Genomic DNA, 21,330 nt, shown 5'->3' with positions numbered 1-21,330 from the left:
TTTACAGAGCTGTTTTGTGGCACTCACCAGCCCATACACATTTACAATATCTCATTGGTTTCTGTAAAAAGAAGGATCATTTTAACTTATCACATCATTAGCCAAGAATTACAGATATTTGGACCACTGTTCTACTAATGACCAATCGAATAGGTTGTTCATAGCTGATTAGCGGGTGATGCAATGTACATAACCTGTTATAGATTATGGTCAGAACTGGAAGAACAAAGCACCATCTGTAGTGCAAATGAGAGCCACATGTCCGCATTACAGCAGATTTACTGCTAAAGGTGGGTGGCTATGGAAAAGAGGATAGCTATCAAAAGAGTGTCAAAATGTGGGGGCTACAGAAAGGGAGGCATAAGGTGGGGCTACAGAAAGGTAGGCATAAGGTGGGGAGCTACAGAAAGGGAGGCATTAGGTGGGGCTACAGAAAGGTAGGCATAAGGTGGGGGCTACTGAAAGGGAGGCATAAGGTGGGGAGCTACAGAAAGGGAGGCATTAGGTGGGAGCTACAGAAAGGGAGGCATTAGGTGGGGGCTACAGAAAGGGAGGCATAAGGTGGGGGCTACAGAAAGGGAGGCATAAGGTGGGGAGCTACAGAAAGGGAGGCATTAGGTGGGAGCTACAGAAAGGGAGGCATAAGGTGGGGAGCTACAGAAAGGGAGGCATTAGGTGGGGGTTACAGAAAGGGAGGCATAAGGTGGGGGCTACAGAAAGGGAGGCATAAGGTGGGGGCTACAGAAAGGGAGGCATTAGGTGGGGGCTACACAAAGGGAGGCATAAGGTGGGGGGGCTACTGAAAGGGAGGCATAAGGTGGGGGCTACAGAAAGGTAGTCATAAGGTGGGGGCTAGCGAAAGGGAGGCATAAGGTGGGGGCTACGGAAACGTAGGCATACGGTTGGGGCTACAGAAAGGGAGGCATAAGGTGGGAGTTACCAAAAGGGAGACATAGAATGGGGAGTACAGAAAGGGAGGCATAAGGTGGGGGGGGGGGGGGGGTACAGAAAGAGAGATATAAGGTGGGACCTACAGAAAGGGAGGCAAAAGGTGGGAACTACGGACAGGGAGACATAACGTGGGAGCCAAATAAAAGGATACATAAGGTGGGGAGCTACAGTAAGGGAGACATAGGTTGGGGGGAGCTACATGCAGGTCATAATAAGTGGGGAGCTACAGAGAGGAAGGTTTAAAAAGGGGGTATAACCAATACTATAATGTACAATCACACCCATGGACAGATAGATATTTTTGGATGGAGGTCTGCTTTAAATTTAACCTGCAGTAATGTAGTTAAGAAAATGGATATAACTTTATTGGAAATGACAATAAGAGGACATTTTCTGTAAAGACATAAATTGGTTGCCTATTTTATCATTTTGGAGATATGAATTCTACGAAATATCATCTTTTCCCTTTTAGCTTAAAGGTAAAACTGTTGTTTTCCTCTCTAGTACCTCTCGTCACCTTATGTCAGTTACTTAGTCTTTGCTAATGCTGTTCACACTGCTACATGAGGGGATTTTTCTGGAAAAGTAAAATTTTTGTAAAAAAATACTGAAAAGGCAAATTAAATTGGAGTCATATTCACCTTCATTAACCCCTCTCAGACTAGATCCAATCCTACAATGTCGCTGCTGGTGAACTCTGAACACATACAGGAAATGCCTTGCCCGGTCACTTGCTGAGGGTGATCAGTGATCAATGGATCAAGAATTTTCTGTGTGTCAAGTAGACCAAGGAATTATAAAGCAAATTACACAGAAGCAGCTCTCAAAAATCTTTGAGAACTCTTAAAGTGGTTTTCCCATGAACTAAAGTGAGGCCCTATCCACGGGATAGGGCCTAACTTGCTGATTAGTGGGGGTCTTACTGCTGAGACCCCACAGATTGCGAGAACGAGGGGTCCAACGGACTGTGCGGTGCTCGGTAATTTCTGTCAGCTCCATAGAGATTAATGGAGCGGAACGGTCATGCACGGCCGTCTGCTCCATTAGTCTGATGGAGCGCGAGGGGTCCGACGGACCCCCCGTTCTCAAGACCTGTGGGGGTCTCCGCACTAAGACCTCCACAGATCAGCAAGTTAGGCCCTATCCTGTGGATAGGGCCTAACTTTAGTTCGTGGAAAAACCCCTTTAAGCTTTCTGTCTATAACATAAAATATAAATATATTCACATGTCAAAAAATATATACAGCGTTTGAAATTAAATTTTATTTGGTTCTTTTTTTTTACATTTCAAAATATGATCAATTAAATTTAAAGAAAAGCGAATTTAGAAGTTTTGTAAATAAGCTCTGAAAAACATACATTTTATATGTTATTTTTTTCATATATCTAGCTATATATTTTAAAATAGATTCTAGTACTTAATCTTAGGGGCCTGGGCAAATAACACCAAACACCCCTAATAGCATTTTTCTCTCGCTTTACCATTTGACCCAGGCCAGATGGGGACTTTGCCTAAATGACATTTCATGGGAAATCACAAATCACATGGATAGACTTCAACAGAGAAAGACAATTACATGAGTTTTACTTAAGTAACATGGAGTTTGCCTGTGATAGATGGATGCCTCTATGGTGCCATATGACCTACGAATTGTATGGAGACATATAGGACCTTCACAGCTCTACTGCTGCCTTGGATTTCATTCATATGGAACAAGTTGTGGAGTTGCCCCATTCACGTGGTTCTGGCAGCAAATTGGGAAGGGTTCCTAAAATCAATGATCAATTTTGCAAATCCGAAACATCCTTATTCCCAACTTTCTACTTGTATATGGCATTCTTCCCATATTTGAAAGGTTACCTAGAAGAGATTCCCAACTAAGGAACCACAAAGACCTTTGCACAGGCACTTGCACATGGTTCTGTTTACTGATGCATGAGGAATTAAGTAGAAATTATGTTCTAAAAATCACCACCTAGTCCAAGGTTAAGCTATGTTATGTAAAATTTCCCCAATAAAATGTATTGGGCATGTTAATATAGGATTTGTGACAACAGAGAAGCCTAAAAAATTCATTTGGGGTCATGGATTTCACTAAAGCGCTAAGAAAAGTTTAGTCAAACTTTGTAATTAACTTGAAACCATTGGTCTGTCTACATTGTTCACCTACTCTGTAGTACTTACTACGTCTGCCATACTGTATATCTTCTCACAAGGATAGGAATGGAAATCTAACCATTTCACAGGAGATTATAAGAATATGAAGTCATACCCCGAGTGGTGGTCTACCCTTCTGTACGGTGATGGTCATCGTTTCGAAGCATATATTACCAGACGGGACTTAGATTCTAGTTAGCTTAGAAAAAGTCTATATAATTTTTTTAATGATATTTATAGTCACCTTAATGGTTTAGAAATAATAACCTCATAAACATTTGTATCTTTTCTTTTGTTCCATGAAAAATAAAAGTCAAGCACAAGCTGGTGGTAAAATAAAAGGTAATTGTTCAAGCAAAGGCATTATCCACCATTCTTCTTCATAGTCTAATTGAACTACAACGTCATGATGAGATTGGCAATGCAAGATTTGTCCTCTTACAAAATACATGGGGCATTTACCATTTTTACAGGCCATACTGTTACATAATTTTTTTGTTCCAAAAAAGTTCACGGAATGCCCATGGAAATGTATGGCCTGTATGGATCCTGGTGTCAAATCCTTGGCAAGATTAGAACATAGAGACTCTGATGTGTTGTGTTGGTCAATTCCAGTTCATACCTGGGTACTAAGGGCTTGGAGCCCTCTAGAAAGACTAGGGGTACCTCCCATCACAAGAAGGGGTCCTGCTTCTGCATAGTGAGTTGGAGTGTATGAATCCCTCTCTCTTCCATTGCAAATGGTATCTGCAGTCCGTATGATATATGGCGAACCATATGGAGAGTAGGCTGGAGCCGCATATGGTGGGAACACTCCATCGATATGGGATGAAGAACAATCATGGCAAGGGAAGTGTGAGTGAGGCCGGTGACCAGAATCCTCCTCTGCCTCCCCATTTAGGTCTTCTTTCTTACAGCAGTAATACTATATGAGATATAAAGAAAATTTGCATTATATTCCTGTAAACTTTACTCACCTGCTTCAGCAATCCGGGTCTCCGCTCCAACAATTTTCTTGTGGCCTGGCACACCCACCTGTCTCAGTACCTGATACAGTGCTGGTACAGGAGATGGGTGGACATTGACGGAGCAGGTTAATAAACCTCCCCAATCTGGCTGTTAAATAGTCGGACAACCCCTTTAAAAGGGAAACTTTCACCTACAGTTGCCACACTAAACTATCATGTTTTCCTTTCTATCCCGTTCTAGAATTCCCTATGTTAAATCTTTCCCATTTACCTTTAAAAATTATCCTCTAAAGTGAAGTGAAAATGAGCAGAAAACTGTCATTTTCACCATTGATGAGTCTGGCAGGAGGGGGAGCATTAATTTAGATGCCTATATCTTGGGCTCGAAACATGCAGCTAGAAACATGGTTCTGGTATTGTATTAAAGAAGAGAAGTTCATCTTTCAAACTACAGAACTGTAGATATGGGTAGGTAAATTCAAAGTTAGGAATTCAAGCTGCAGATAAAGATCCAATTTCATACCATTTCCTTAACTCAGTATATTTCAAATTCTTTAGCTTATAGCAAAGCGGGTTGGACTTGCTGCAGCATGGTACCAGGTTGTTCACAGGCGTGATTTGTCCATGGTGGCAGCCAAGGTTGAGGTACAGGCTCAGCAGGCAATCTAGTGGTCGGGGACAGGCAATAGGTCAATACAGGTGGCAACGGTTCAGGGTCTGGGACGGAGCAGGAGGTCACGGCTGGCAGCAGAGGAGTAGAATCGGGAACAGGTTCGGGGTCACAACCGGAGGTCAATTTACGGAAACAGGTCGCAAGGAACAGGTCATGAGCACAAAGATACAGCAGGGAACAAAGGCAGGGGCTGCGAATTTATCAGGAAAGGCAGGTGGCCAGCTCCAATTATCGGTGCGCTGGCCCTTTAAATTTAAGAGGGGACGCGCGCAAGGAGCTACGGGTGACGCCTCTGGAACCCAGTGAGGTTAGTAGTGCAACAGGCCACGGGTCAGCCTGCGACCTGAGACAGAGGTCCCAGGGGCACCCGTGACACTGATGTAATGTAAAAGTTTCAATTTTCTTCTTTAAAACAATACCAGAAGCACGGTCCTAGCTGTTATGAAGACAAAGATATAGATGCTGCCCCTCCATTCTCTCAGCCTAACTCATCCTTGGCAAAAAATGACAGTTTTCTGCTCATTTTTTCTTGACCATTTTTTTTTTTTTTGGTAAATGGATGAGATTTTACATAACATAGACTATTCTTGAAAGGATATTTAATACCCTACATTAGAGGGCTAATAGTTTGACCCCCCACCTTCCCACAGCCCCCCAATATTCCCTCTAGCATTCTAGTCCCCCGTTCTATACATTCTTTAGTATTTCTTATATGTTACGTTGGTGTTATGTCTCCATGTGTTGTTGTATCTGTTCATGTGTTTTCCCATGGTTCGGTCAGGGCGTATAAAACAATCAATGAAGTTATGTTGTAGTCTATTGTATTGTGTTGTTTGTTGGGGTAAAAGCAGGTGACAAGTTCCCTTAAATAATAGTCATACTCTTACCTGAAGTCTGCAGTAGCACAGTACTCCAATAATGCATAGAAGTATCACAGTCGCTAGGATTCCTCCTGTGATCACAACAGTTCCAGCTGTCATCCGAACAATCCCCCATCAAACCTAAACGGAAGAAAATGCGCATTCAATAATACTATACCCACAGTATCTGTAACTTTTCTACACTACCGCATTAATGTAAAACTACTGGCAAAAAGGATAACTTCATGTAATGGACAAATTTGCGGCTGCGCCGCAGGGGGTGGTGAGACATTTTATATGGCAGTTCTTTGATACTGTGATTTACATGCTGAGCGTTCAGACATGGAGAGGTGTCACAGCATGGGTCTACTGAGGCAGAATCTTACCTGCTTCTGTGTGCTGAGTGCTATGCCGCAAGGGCAATGGCTTTGTTCTCAGTGGGGAAAGAACTACAGACATTGCCGGATACTGGGGGAGGGAGGAAATGTGATGCCAATGAAATATGAAAATAATTGAATCAACATTTAGAAAAGAAAAAGTAATATTGTTATATTGTTATATATTCTTTATATATTCTAGCAAATACAGTATACCGGTAATCAGTATGCACAACATGCCCCAGCCATCATTTCAGTCTCTTTGTATTACAGGATATAAGAATTTTAGTATGATGATACGTATAAAGATCGCTACATTATCAAACTGGAGGTAGTGTCCACTCAAGGGTGATAATAAACATGGGATTCTGATTATGGTACAAACGGGTAGGAGCGTGTTCACACTATACAAAGCAAACACCCACAATGTATATCACCAAAAAGGTTTAAGTTTATATAAAGGAAGTTTGGGGAAAAGGGAAAAGTTGTGAGTGTATCACATAAAGTATAGCTTTTATTTAATCCTTTTAAAATAACCAAGACTCATATACGTCTATAAAAACCGTAAGGTCCTAGTGTGGCACAGCAAACCACACTTAGTCAATGTCACAGAGGCTATATACTGTAATCCTGGGACAATAGTGCAAGAGGAAGTCCCCTTTGTTAGATCAGTCCTCTTGTAATATATTGTCACAACCTCTCAATAATTTTATAAGAGGATTAGCGGAGACAGTGATGTGTCATATATGTGATTCAGCGGCAGTTCTCAATATTCTGCACGCCGCTAGAGAGCGCAGTGATCTTGTGTATAGATTGAGACACAGTAGTGCGCTGTATTAGTTTCCTGACTGGGATCAATGCCCCATCCTCATAGACTGTAATCTCTTGTGTCACCCTCTGATCCCCATAGACTGTAAGCTCTTGAGTCACCTCTTCATCCTCATAGACTGTAAGCTCTTGTGTCACCCCCTCATCCTCAAAGACTGTAAGCTCTTGTGTCACCCCCTCATCCTCATAGACTGTAATCTCTTGTGTCACCCCCTCATCCTCATAGACTGCAATCTCTTGTGTCACCCCCTCATCCTCATAGACTGTAAGCTCTTGAGTCACCTCTTCATCCTCATAGACTGTAAGCTCTTGTGTCACCCCCTCATCCTCAAAGACTGTAAGCTCTTGTGTCACCCCCTCATCCTCATAGACTGTAATCTCTTGTGTCACCCTCTGATCCTCATAGACTGTAAGCTCTTGTGTCACCCCATCATCCTCATAGACTGTAAGCTCTTGTGTCACCCCCTCATCCTCTGAGACTGTAAGCTCTTGTGTCACCCCCTCATAGACTGTAATCTCTTGTGTCTCCCCCTCATCCTCATAGACTGTAAGCTCTTGTGTCACCCCCTTATCCTCATAGACTGTAAGCTCTTGTGTCACCCCCTTATCCTCATAGACTGTAAGCTCTTGTGACACCCCCTCATCCTCATAGACTGTAAGCTCTTGTATCTCTCCTTCATCCTCATAGACTGTAAGCTCTTGTGTCACCCCCTCATCCTCATAGACTGTAAGCTCTTGTGTCACCCCCTTATCCTCATAGACTGTAAGCTCTTGTGTCACTCCCTCATCCTCATAGACAGTAAACTCTTGTGTCACCCCCTCATCCTCATAGACTGTAAGCTCTTGTGTCACTCCCTTATCCTCATTGACTGTAAGCTCTTGTGTCACCCCCTCATTCTCATAGACTGTAAGCTCTTGTGTCACCTCCTCATAGACTATAAGCTCTTGTGTCACTCCCTCATCCTCATAGACTGTAAGCTCTTGTGTCACCCCCTCATCCTCATAGACTGTAAGCTCTTGTGTCACCCCCTTCATCCTCATAGACTGTAAGCTCTTGTGTCACCCCCTCATCCTCATAGACTGTAAGCTCTTGTGTCACCCCTTCATTCTCATAGACTGTAAGCTCTTGTGTCACCCCCTCATCCTCATAGACTGTAAGCTCTTGTGTCACCTCCTCATCCTCATAGACTGTAAGCTCTTGTGTCATCCCCCTCATCCTCATAGACTGTAAGCTCTTGTGTCACCCCCTCATCCTCATAGATTGTAAGCTCTTGTATCACCCCTTCATCCTCATAGACTGTAAGCTCTTGTGTCACCCCCTCATCCTCATAGACTGTAAGCTCTTGTGTCACCCCCTCATCCTCATAGACTGTAAGCTCTTGTGTCACCCCCTCATCCTCATAGACTGTAAGCTCTTGTGTCACCCCCTTCATCCTCATAGACTGTAAGCTCTTGTGTCACCCCCTCATCCTCATAGACTGTAAGCTCTTGTGTCACCCCCTCATCCTCACAGACTGTAAGCTCTTGTGTCACCTCCTCATCCTCATAGACTGTAAGCTCTTGTGTCATCCCCCTCATCCTCATAGACTGTAAGCTCTTGTGTCACCCCCTTCATCCTCATAGACTGTAAGCTCTTGTGTCACCCCCTTCATCCTCATAGACTGTAATCTCTTGTGTCACCCCCTCATCCTCATAGACTGTAAGCTCTTGTGAGCAAGGCCCTCACTCCTATTGTTCCATATGACTTTGTAATGTAGTATCTTATTTGTATATGCCCCCATGATATGTAAAGCGCTACATAATATGATGGCGCTATATAAAGATTATTATTATTTAAGTAAAAACTGAAAATGTAAAAACTTTTAAAAAATGTATGAGATGAGATAGGATTTATTTTATTCAAACACTGGGGCACATTTACTAAGGGTCCAAATCTCGTTTTTCCGCATTTTACAGTTTTTCAGCGAATTGCCCGGTGATGCATGCATTGCATGCGATGAAAAAACGGGGGCGTGGCCATCGGAAAACCTGACGGATTCGGAAAAATCGTGCTATTTAAAAAAAAAGTGTTGCTTGACACGCACTTACATGCACCAAGAAGAGGATGGTGAACTCCGGCGGACCTCGGCGCAGGAGCGACACCTAGTGGATATCGAGTGCACGACCTTAGTGAATCCCGGCAAGCTCCGAATCCTCGTCGGAGAACCCGACCGAGTTTTTAAATGAGCCCCATTGTCTTTAAAAGGACTACATGGGGTTAGATACTAATTTCCAAGGCATTTAAAGAAAAATCGGTTCAGACTGAATAGATTCAAACCCAAATTGAATCTTCACTAAGTGAATTTTGATTATTTACTCTTTACTATTTAATCTTTCATTGGAGATAAGTAATATGTGACCCAGGGACAACTTATTCTTTTTCTTGAATTTTAGGCTGACTTGAAAATGGGTGCATGGTGGATGAAAAGATTCTCAAGGTAAATCTACATCTGTACAGCTATATTACGGATGAAAGGCTAAAAAATTAACCAATACAGGCAATCCCCCTGTTACAAACAAGAAAGGTTCTTCAGATTCATTATGGAGTCGAAAATTCCTCAGGTCAGAATAGGTTTATTTTGTAAGGGTTGTGATGGATACAAGGATTAGAAATAGAGCTTCATTACAGTCACCATTCATAACTCTTCTAAGCTTCCAGTACAGTTCTCTGCATGTGGCTACAGTAATTCACTTTAGCCCCAGGCTTCAATGATCTGTAGGCCCAACACAACTTCACTGTGAGGAATGACCTTGCACCAAGGCCTACAGATCATTGTAACCTGAGGCTAAAGTACAGATAATTATCAGCATTCGGACAGCTTCACCATAGGTCACAGTGAGCAGATAAGTCTGTCTGTAACAAGGGGTCGTCTGTAAGTCAGGGATTGCCTGTATTAGAAATATGTATATTTTTAATTAATATATGGTTCATGTATGCAGCAAGAGCAGATGTAAATAGATTATACCAATGAGATAAATCTCATGTATATCCACCATGAAGGAAAGCTCAAACACATCCTGCACTGTGTTCTTCTATCCATTTGGTAAAGTCCATATTTCAGAATATATTAAGATGTAATCATCTAAATGTTAACCTTAAGAAGGATCATTGAGTCACCATATATTAGATCAGAATAAAACACTGAGGATTATTCACTTGACCTCTATTGAGCCTGTGCTCAGGCTCTGACACATAATAATGGTCCTGCAAGATACCATAGCTATTTCTTATGGCTCCCAAACATGGATTGTTAGATCTTTTTAATGAGACTTCATACATGGACGCGCACAGGACTTGTATACCTGGGATCCAAAGTATTCCAGTCTGACACTGTATCCTATTCACTATCTATGTTCCCTCTGGGATAATAAAGTTATTATTATTATTATCAGTCCACTGTGTTGTTGATGGAATTTGACATATTATTAAACCAAACTGCAAAGTCTCAATGGTCAATATAAGGACTTTGCTAAAAGGAAATCTCCAGGTCGCTACCTCACGGAGTCACCTCTGTTCATTGACATCCAGCCCAGCCGGGTTAAGAGATGTCTGGGTGTAAACACCTGTTACCTGTGACATACATGTAGACGTGTAATGATTTGACTTATGCTATCTTGGTTCTTCTTCTTGAATATGACTTGATCCATGATCCTTTGCTGAATGTCAATATCAATGAAATATACAATACTCTGAATGCATGAAATACTGAGGACAGCTGAATTCCTTTCAAGGACTGCTAATAGGTGAAAAACCTTTATATCGGTAATCTATATGTCACATAAGGCATTTCCATTTAGTACCCATATAGTGCAAATGTATCAGCCACTATATTAAGCTACCCCCTTGATAACACCCACAGAAGGTCAAAAGATCACATGTAATCCAGTTTAGTCATATACAGCTCTGTGTAACCCATACAAGATGTATTCTGCCTCCTGTTATAGCCTTACTCTGTACATTGTGCTGTGACATTACTTATGTAGTCACTGGACGCTTATCGGAGGATGAGCATGGCTACGCTGCTGGGCTTAAATGTATTAGTGTAATAAACATTGTGTAATTGCATTGTGCCGTCACAAAGATTCATGATAGTTATTGCAGAAATGAGTCATACCACAAATACTGTAGGTCAAGGTAGAGCAGATGGGTTGTATCTCCTATGATGCAGAAGAAGAGCAGTCGGTTTGACTTGGGTCACACAACAACCTCTGCTGAATTCAATAGAAGTCCAGGAGTGTTCTACAAATCAATATACACAAGCTTTGTATTAGAGCATGTGACAAATACATCTCAGCTATGCTCGATATGATGAATTCAAACTTTTTTGTATTAATATAATTTTTCACTATGATATATATACAAGGGAAGAGACTTTACTAGGTGCTATTAAAATAATAAATAAAATAGTCACCTACTACTCCCCCACCAAACCACTGCTCTGGTACCAATGCTTCTGGTTTCTCATAGGAGTGTGAGCAGAGATGAAAACTAATATATACTATATAGTACTATATATATACTATATATATACTGAAGGAAAAGTATCTCTTTCTTGAAATTCTATGTTAATAATTCTAAAATAATTCTTTACTGTTCTCCCGCTTTGCTTCTCCACCCATATCTTCTGTTCCCTGATGCAATGGACTTCCTGGGTCTCCCGACACCACTAGAAATGTTAGGAGAAGCTGCTCAGCCAATCATTGGTGAGACAGGTACCTGGCCCAACTACTGACCTGTCTTTGCATTTCCTGTGTTATCGGGAGACACCCAGGAAGTCCAATGTTCATGGGAGAGTATGCCATCTTCAGCCGAATCATTGAGTGATTCTGCCGCTGTCCCATCTTACTCTTACCCTTCTACCAACGTCAACAGCTTACTATTCCATATTTATAAAGCCTACACACCTTTACGCACTTTTAAGAATTGTACAACAAAAGAGGAATGACATGATTTGTAGTAGGTCTTTGGCCACCCAAACAACTCACTACATTGTATACTGACAAGGACCCTCACCTATGAACTCCTTAAAAAACTGTTCCTGCTTTCAATACATTTCAGGACCTTTGCAGGCCATCCAAAGGTCCTGAAACCACAGAAAGCAAGTGGAAGGGATGGATCCTTCATTCACCAAGACGCTGTTTCTAGTACCATATGTAAAAAGTTACATTTGGACTTGTATGGGTTATAATATTCATACAGTCCAGGGCCCATGGCAGTCTTGATACGCCCTTGCTCTCCCTCTCTTGCTTTGCTTGGTTAATGAACCCCTATACTTGTTCCTTTTCTCTATGGAAGCTTCTTTTCATTTGTAGGGCAGTTTTGCATATAAGCTATTCTTAATGTAACTCTGGCACCCTACGATCTTCTCTACTATTGGCACCTCTATCCCCATGCAGGTCACATGTCACCAGTACAGGCACTTCTCTGATGGATAACAGACTGGTGGGCCATGTTTCACCTACACTAGTTAGCAATAAATATGTTAATTTGACTCTCTACTGTCAGATGGGTGGTCCTTGGCAGGACAGCCTGGCTTCACTCTTTTAACAGCAGAGATTTGAAAACATTGATTACTCAGGAATGGTGGCTAGAGAGATAATTACATTGTAACATCTGGGGGACAATGTATATTAAAGGATGCAAGGACTTAGTGTTGATAAGTCCTCTTTAAGCTGCCTATTAATATTGCAGGCAACATCAGGAAACTGTTCAATCATGTAATATTTATGTACATGGAATACCCAGAAGATACTTTTTATCAGACATCATATGAAGTTTGAAGGTTGTAAGCACATATCTTTTTCGTATCTTATCTCTAAAGTGAGAGTAAGTGTTACACTCAAGAAGAATGTATTAAGACATATGTATAAAAATGAGCAGTGACACAGTGACGCGACTAAAGACGCCAGTTGTACTAAGGCATGTCAGGAATCAGGGGTGGTGGACCCGCAGAACGACTGCGAGCGATGACGTAAGCCAACACCTGGGAGCGGAGTCTAAGTGGCACCCAGTTTTCACCAGAGCCTGACGCAAAGTGTGTTAGACTCGCTGCGGTGTGGTACCACCTGGTTGCTCCACAGGCACGACTTTGTCCGTGGTGGCAGCCATGGTGAGATACAGAGTCGTGAGCCTGAATCGTGGTCAGGGCAGGCAGCAAAGGAGCGTAGTCAGGGACGGAACCGTGTCATAATGGAAATTCACAAGACGAGAACAAAGCATAAGGGACAAGCTTTCTCTGAGGCATGACGCACAGAGATACGGCGGGGTATGTAGTAAGGGGCTGGCTAGTTATGAAATGAAGGAATGGTCAGCGCCAATCAGTTGTGCGCTGGCCCTTTAAGAGACAGGAAGTCGTCGTGCACGCTCTAGGAGACGGGGATGCCGCCAGAGACAATGGGGCAGATTTACTTACCCGGTCCATTCGCGATCCAGCGGCGCGTTCTCTGCGGTGGATTCGGGTCCGGCCGGGATTCACTAAGGTACTTCCTCCGACATCCACCAGGTGGCGCTGCTGCGCTGAAGTTCCCCGAGGCCCGCCGGAATGCACTGAAGTTCACCAGCCTATTCCTAGTGAAGGTAAGTGCGAGTCCCGCAACCCTTTTTTTTTCCAATGCAGCGGTTTTTCTGAATCCGTCAGGTTTTCATTCGTCCACGCCCCCGATTTCCGTCACGTGCATGCCACGCCGATGCGCCACAATCCGATCGCGTGCGCCAAAATCCCGGGGCAATTCAGGGAAAATCAGTGCAAATCGGAAATATTCGGGTAACACGTTGGGAAAATGCGAATCGGGCCTTTAGTAAATGACCCCCAATGAGGGAACGCAGGCAGGTAAGGATACCTGCTGCTAATGCGCTTAGAGGAAAAAGGGGAGGTGCATGGGTCTGCCTGCGACCCGGGTCGCAGGTGTACCCATGACAAGGCAGTCCCAATCATGAAGTTAGACTAAGGCGGTATTTACATTTTGCGTTTTCATTGCGTTTATAAATGTGATGGAAGTGCATGTGTTCAAGGCTCGGGCTGATCGTATATGCAGCCTCATAGCCTATGGATGATTGACTATGCTTTAGCGCAGAGTTATGTAAGAGTTACATGCAATGATTATTGATATATGAGTATAGACTTTACATGCCTAGCACTATATAGTCCCTATACCAGTGATGGCAAACCTTTTAGATAACGAGTGCCCAAACTACAACCAAACCCAACATATTTTTCACAAAGTGCCAATGCGACAATTTAAGCAGGAACTTCTTACTCCCTGAGCTGTCACAGGTTTAAATTGTATAGGCACGTGAGGACACCAATACAGTAGAAATAAGGAGAAGAAGTTTGGGCTATGATTGTAGCTTCCTTCTGGGAATGGAAGAGGCCTTCGGTCCTGTCTGGCGAACTCTGTACTGGGGTGATGGCATGGGTGCCCATATTGAGGGCTCTTAGTGCCACCTCTGGCACCCGTGCCATAGGTTCGCCACCACTGCCCTATACCTATAATCTACAAAGCTAGTATTCCTTATGTGGCAGTAAAACAATAGGCTTATTATTTTCTACAGTTATGTCTCATCGGTAATGGAAGACATTTTGACATGAAACATCCTAACAGTGGGGTTTATTTTTTTATCATTGGTTTTGTCAAGCTTTTTTTTAATGCAAAAAGAGAACACATTTTTTTTCCCTGCTTTTTCCTGTGTAAAGGACATCTACCACTAGGATAAAGGATTGTAAACCAGCACACTGACATACTGGTGTATGCACCCTTTGGCAGGATCTGCTCTTTAAGCTTCTTCTGCCCTCGTTTTTTTTTTTTTTTTTTTTAAGGCTGTAAAATGATTCAAATGAGCTTGATGGGCTCCAGGCTCCATTAACATCTATGAAACAAAAGCTTTTTTTTTTTTTTTTTTTTAAAAACATGGCATAGCTAAAATCTAAAAGAAGAGCTGATCCTGCCAGAGGGGGCACATGCCAGTATGTCAGTGTTCTTGGTTAACAATTCTTGACCCTGGTGATAAATGTCCTTTAAAAGTCATGCCACATTTCTTTTCTTGCATAAACATAGAACAAAGCCAGATTCATGTCACAGCGCCCAACAATACACTCAGATATCATGGCCAATGCTCACAGGGATACATGATATCACAATCTACTGGGTAGTGATTGCACATAGTGATGTCATAGGATGGCCTAGTGTGCCACATTGAGGTAACAGTCATCTGCTAAAGGTCACAGTGATGTCACAGAGACAATTAATAGAACAATGTGATTGTAATAAAAGCTGTATACAATCCAGGGATAATACAGTGATGTCACAGTACAGAGAATACATACTGTATTTCTTTACCTGCCTGTCTGACCTCTTTAGGCCCTAGGCCCGGAATCCAATGTAAACTTAGTTTTATTCCTTGTGTTGCCTTCTCATAATCATAATACTATTGAGCTTTGTATAGAGAGGTTTGATATAGCCCAGTCACCATTCCTGTAGCATTACATGTGGCTACATATTATATTTGCTCTATCATAGTGAGTACATGTTCTGTAGGTTATGTGTATTTCTCATTGGTAGAGCGAAACCACTGGGGCACAAAATTGGGAGATGTCTGTAAGCTCCACTTGCTATGAGGATGCTGGGATGAGACCCTCTTTCTCTCACTTGTCTACTCAAGGGGCACGGGAGAAAAAGAAGATTGCATTTTAAGAGGTACTAACTAGTAGAGAAGAGTTGACTGCTCTCTATTGGTCAACTGGGAATAGGTTTGACTTTACAGATGAGAACACAGCTGACCCACTTCCTAGAAAAATAGGGAGTGATGTATAGTGGAAGAATTGTGGGCACGAGTCAACCAATGTTTACATAAAATGTATCTGATAAACATATAAGTTATAACAAACTATAAATATTATCAACTATTTCCTACTCTTTACAGCAAAACGAAGTGAAGCAAATAGTCATGGTACTGTAATGGGTTTCTTCTATCTCATAAAGTGATGGCATGTAAATGGTGGTGGGGTTTGACCTAGTAGGCACTGCTGGATCCGGAAGGATTACGGAAAGATTGCACCTTCCTACACAAATGAGTGACCTTGCCCAAAGGCTGGAGAGACTTTTCTATTCTGCTACAATATATGTGTACTGAATCTTGTTGTACAACTATACTTATTGTCCACTGTAAGAACATGGGTATATTATTAGGGTAATTGTGTTGCGGCTTTCCTATAAACAATGGAATAGGTAAGCAAATGGAATATTAGGATGAATGCTGAAGGGCAAATTCAGCTACATCTTCATATACAAGTATAAAACTATGCTGTGTATCAGTTCTCTTACTTATAGTGGGGTACAAATCCCAGTGTGGATGTAAAAAACGTAAGGCTTATGGTAGTATAGCGTGGAAAATTAACTATGATGTTTCTGAAAGCTTGAAGAGAAATTCTTAAATGTTTGTTCGGTCTCCAGTGAGCTCTGAGCTGAGCAAGTTGAAGGCAAGGATTCGGAGAGCAGTCAGGCATATGATACAAAGTGAAAGTTACAAATGCTAGCGTTCCTCCAACATCAATCAGGAGCCGATCTTGTGTCTGGGGAATCGTACTAGCGGTTAGTAGAAAAGGAGTGATATCAGCTCAAAGAGGTCAAAATCATCCAATCACATCCCTATCCAACACACTGGGGTCAGCAAAGTGGAATCCGCACTATGTAAAATTAATTCAATACTGAGTTACAACTTTAATCACAAAGTAGTTTTTGGAACCTTTTCCCCCAAGAGAAGCCAATGTATAAACCTAGACAACCCCTGGCAATGTCGAAATTATTTACCTGCTTAAAACTACAGTTTGAACACAGTTCAGTCACAGCTCCAAAAGTTTATCAACTTCTTCAGGTGTAAGAGTTCCACCATCATAAATGTATAGTTACTTGTTACTAATGTACTAGAACCAACAGTCCCTGGACACGATTGTTACTTGTGTACATGAATGGCCACAAGTGGGACAGTCTCTAGAGCAGTGATGGCAAACCTTTTAGAGACCGAGTGCCCAAACTACAACCAAAATCCACTTATTTAACCGTGAAGTGCCAACATGGCATTTTAAGCAGTAACTCATTGTAACCTGTTCTTCCACATCTTTTAATTGAATCGGCCTCCAACACAGTTGAAAGAAGGAGGGCAAATTCAGAACATCATTGTAGCTTCTCTCCAAGGTCTCTCTGTACAGGAAGAATGGTTTATCCAACACGGTGACCTCCAAAGATCTTCTGTCAAAACTTTTTCATTTTTTCAGCAGTTCCAAACTGTCAATAAAGTGTTGCTTTAAAATAGTGCTGAAAGCAGTTGCCTGTGAATGCAGGAAGATTCGGTGGATTTGGTCCTGTTTGGTGACCTCTGTCCTGGGGCAATTGCCTGAGTGCCCACAGAAAGGGCTCTGAGTGCCACCTCCGGCACCCGTGCCATAGGTTCGCCACCACTGCTCTAGAGGAAAGACGCTGTGGTTTTCTTTTGGAATCCCTGTAATTCTTTTATCCAATTTAAAGACTCATGGTAAAACTGATAAAATAGTGTTGCCTCAAAAGTTACTAAAGGGGTTATACACAAATGCTTCCTACCAGTAACAGGGCCACTTTTGTTTGTCTGATATTTTTGGAATTTCAGCTGAACCCCAGTAACTGGAAGGGCTCTAAGACGTAATACTACAAGGCAGATGGACAAAACTGTCGATGGCAATAGAGTGAAGCGACCGTATTTATTTAAAGGGGTTCTCTATGTTATAAGTGACTGGTGGTGGTGGGGTTTAACCTCTGGGAAACCAATGATCGTGATTATGTAACACTGTACATTGGTCACCCTTGGATTGGTGGGTGGGTAGTTGAATTAGTGCTAGGACTCCTCAGGATTATTAGTGCTCACAGAGTTTGCTATTTATGGTATATCCAATTAATATTCTGCTTAATATATGAGTAAGCTTCTTAAAATCCTATTCAATATGTTAATGTCACCATTTATGGTTATATTATATTTATCATTGATTCTAATTAGTGATCGGCAGACCCATCATTGTAAGGGTCTTAAATTTGGACCCCCACCAATGACAACCATGATCGGTGCTAGCACCGGTCTAAATTGCTACATTTAGATCACTACGGCTGCACATGGGGAGCAACAATGAGCCGCCGTCAGGTTAGTACCACTTTGGGTCCACTCCATACATATCAAAGGCAATGACAATGGTGTCAATATAATTAGTATAAATGGTTTTCATTCTCCCCAAAATATTTCTGCCATTGTTTGTGCAATACCAAGATCAAGAGTGGCGCTGTGTGCAGATATAAAACAGAGCATTTTATAAATCTTGTACATCTATAAAGTCCAATTAGATTTATTTTCCCCTAAATGATTCTGAGCAGAATAAAATACTGTACTGTTCCTTCCAGAGGTCTCAATTACTACAGTGCTTGTAATACTATGGTAGCTGAGGTTGAGGCACAGTCACTACAACATTTACATGTATTAAATCAGCAGAAGAAGAGTGAACCCTGGGAGTGATTGAATTGATGTAAGCTGGACTGAGCTCTGGACTCAATGTGTGGGAAGATAAGAGCATATTCTGTGCAGCGACATGAATGAGCAGGCGACGGGGATCTCTACGTATCACATGTGACGAGCGCATAGAGTAAGGCAGTGAGGATACTCGCCTACAGGCTTCAGTTACGCAAATCTGGCCATGCACATTGATGTTCAGGGAATGCAGGAGGAGGAGGAGCGGATAGATCTCTCCCTAGTCCTTTGCATACATTATTATAAATTCTGTACAATGTAGACAGTTCTGTCCTCATCTGGAAGCTGACATATCACTATTCTCTCTATTTAGTTGCGTTGGATGACCCCAGGTGGAGATTACACATCCTATGACTAAAATGATCAAGCAAAATTTGTTTTACCATTGATAGAATTTATCCTCTATCCACAGGTGATAGTATAATTTCTAGGGATATGACCACAAGTACTTTATTGATCAGAAGAATGGGATCCCCAAGTGTGAAATCGGGGGTAGTATTCATAAACAACCACCACGATTTCTCTCACTGTACTGAAGTGCAGTACTAAGCTCCGCAGGGGCAGATTTAACCCCAGTCCTTGGGGTCCCACACAATTGATCATAGCTGAGGAAAAGTGGGGTAATGACTCACTACCTCCTGAGGACACCAATAAATTGAAAGCTATTGCAGAGAATGGAGCAGAAGAAGTTCTACTTTGCTATTCGGGTTGGAGCTGTTCAGTAGTGGGGACACCAAATAGTTGGATCCCCAGTAATCACAATTTTCTTCTCTATCCCATGGATACACAATAAAGTTGCTAATGTGAATTCCCTTTAAAGTCACAATCTCACGATGCCTTGTCCTACAATGAAAGAATATCAACCAACCTAAAATGGATCAGTACAATGGCTTCCTATAACATGTCTACTACCCTATCGCTAATGGGGAGGTATGACCCTCAAAACACAACTGATGTCTTATCATATAGAACTGTGTTCCCTTCCCCTTAGACCCTTAGATGCCCTTAGAACTTGATGGACATTTGTCTTTTTCAGCCATAATAACTATGTAACTATGACATTGTTGGTTAATCCATACAATATCTAATATCTTGTTGATTAGGCTCAATAACACTTGATAATGAACTCAAAACTCCAAAACTTCCACCTTGTATAAGTAGGGGTTCTTTAGCCTCCCCACTAAAGCTAGTATGGAGGAAAGTAGGGGACGGGGATGTGTGTGACAGTGACTTATGTCCTTCTTTTCAATGAGAACACATGCACACCTGGTCACACTGAGCAATTGAAGGAAAGCTCAGATTTGGTTTACCAACAGAGACACTTTAAACAATTTAATTTTACATTTAATTTCATAATTTACATGTAAAGCCTAGAATAAATACAGGCAGGGCTACGTACAAGATAGGTTCCATAGGTTTGTTCTTAAGTTAAATTTGTAAGTCGAAACTGTATATTTTATAATTGTAGATCCAGAGAAATTTTTTTTGTCCCAGTGACAATTGGAGTTGCTATGATTGAACCAAGGATTATCAATAAAGCTTCATTACAGACACCTTACATCTGATCATTGCAGTCTGGGATTATAGTAAAACATCCAGAGAGCTTCACCAGAGGTCACAGTGGGCAGAGGGGTCCGTCTTTAACTAGGGGTTGTCTGTAAGTTGGGTGTCCTTAAGTATGGGACCACCTATATATGAATAAAAGAAACAGGGGGAATCCAGACATCTGTAGCACTGATTCATCACATCTTCCTCCTCTTTCTTTTCCTCCTCTTCCCTTCTAGCTTTACTACAAATACAATACTGACGTCTATTACACACGTTCTGTCTCCATCTGGAATCTGGAATAAATCACTATTCCCTCTTTTTAGTCACGTTACCATATCACTAATTGTGTTGTTAAATGAAACAAAAAATTGTGAACAACATGCGGGCTACATTGTAACAAGATTGTGGGGTGTTGGTGGGTTATACATAAAGTAGGGTCTGATGGATAAATCAGGCCAGATGTGAATGTTACCTCCATGATTATCAGCGCATGGATACAAGACAAGATGGGATAGAAAAATGGTAAGAACAAAGTAACGCAATGTCAGACTCACTCTCCGCGTCCTCACCTGCATGTGAAGGATGTCTGTGTTCGTCTTCTTGCGAGGGAGGTCAGTGCAGCCTCCGTCCACAGCTGTACGCAGCTACTTCCACATTCACTGGAGACAGAAACATGGGAATGTGCTGCTTCCTCCCCTCCCCCAGCATTAGGATTTGTCCAATGAAGTGAAATAATATTAGAAACGCTGAGAGATCTGCCCCTTCCTCTGAGCAAGGCCTTCAATCACCCTATCACAAGCACAACCAAGCCAGCTAATTATTAATACACAAACCCAGGCTCCTATGCCAGCAATTCACATGGACATAAACCAGAGCCCCATCCATCCCACCGGTATTCACATCATTTGCCCGTCAGACAATGAGGTGGATTTTGTGCAGCGTAGTCACTTCCACATAATGAATAATGTGCCTGCAAGCCCTAGGAGCCTTTCCCAGTATCTCCAGTGCGACTGCTGTCCGCGGTGCTGAAATGTCCCTGAGCTATTCCTGTATTGATACGTGTAATTGTGTCCTAGTTTCTGATCCAAGCAAAATGATGCATGTGATTTATTTGATGAGAGCATTTGCTTTACCGCTTCAGGCAGAATGGGTGTAATAGAATGGCTCTAATATCTTGTACTTGTTACCAGGCGATGTAACTTACATTCTCCCTTGCAGTTTATAGTCAGCATTTCAGCCAAAAGGTGGGGGAAGGGCGATGACTAACAACTTCCCATTCACCTATGGAATGCCTACAACCACCGGCTGCAATCATTGAAGCAGTATTAGACAGAATAGAAATAGAGCAGATTCACTAATTTCATTTAATTTCATATTTAAATTTAA

At 42.0% G+C, this 21,330-nt stretch overlaps 1 long non-coding RNA gene across 1 annotated transcript; it reads right to left on the bottom strand.

Moving 5' to 3' along the window:
* Window positions 1–2,192: 2,192 nt before the first annotated feature.
* LOC140104180 (uncharacterized) lies at window positions 2,193–20,973 on the bottom strand. Its single transcript, XR_011850259.1, has 4 exons — window positions 20,514–20,973; window positions 10,970–11,094; window positions 5,638–5,751; window positions 2,193–4,034 (listed from the first exon to the last, which is right to left on the bottom strand). It is a non-coding gene; the product is annotated as an uncharacterized lncRNA (long non-coding RNA).
* Window positions 20,974–21,330: the final 357 nt, after the last annotated feature.

Source organism: Engystomops pustulosus, chromosome 10 (assembly GCF_040894005.1).
Source record: "Engystomops pustulosus chromosome 10, aEngPut4.maternal, whole genome shotgun sequence".
NCBI classification, from domain to species: domain Eukaryota; kingdom Metazoa; phylum Chordata; class Amphibia; order Anura; family Leptodactylidae; genus Engystomops; species Engystomops pustulosus.
This window is presented reverse-complemented; position numbering and strand designations above follow the sequence as displayed.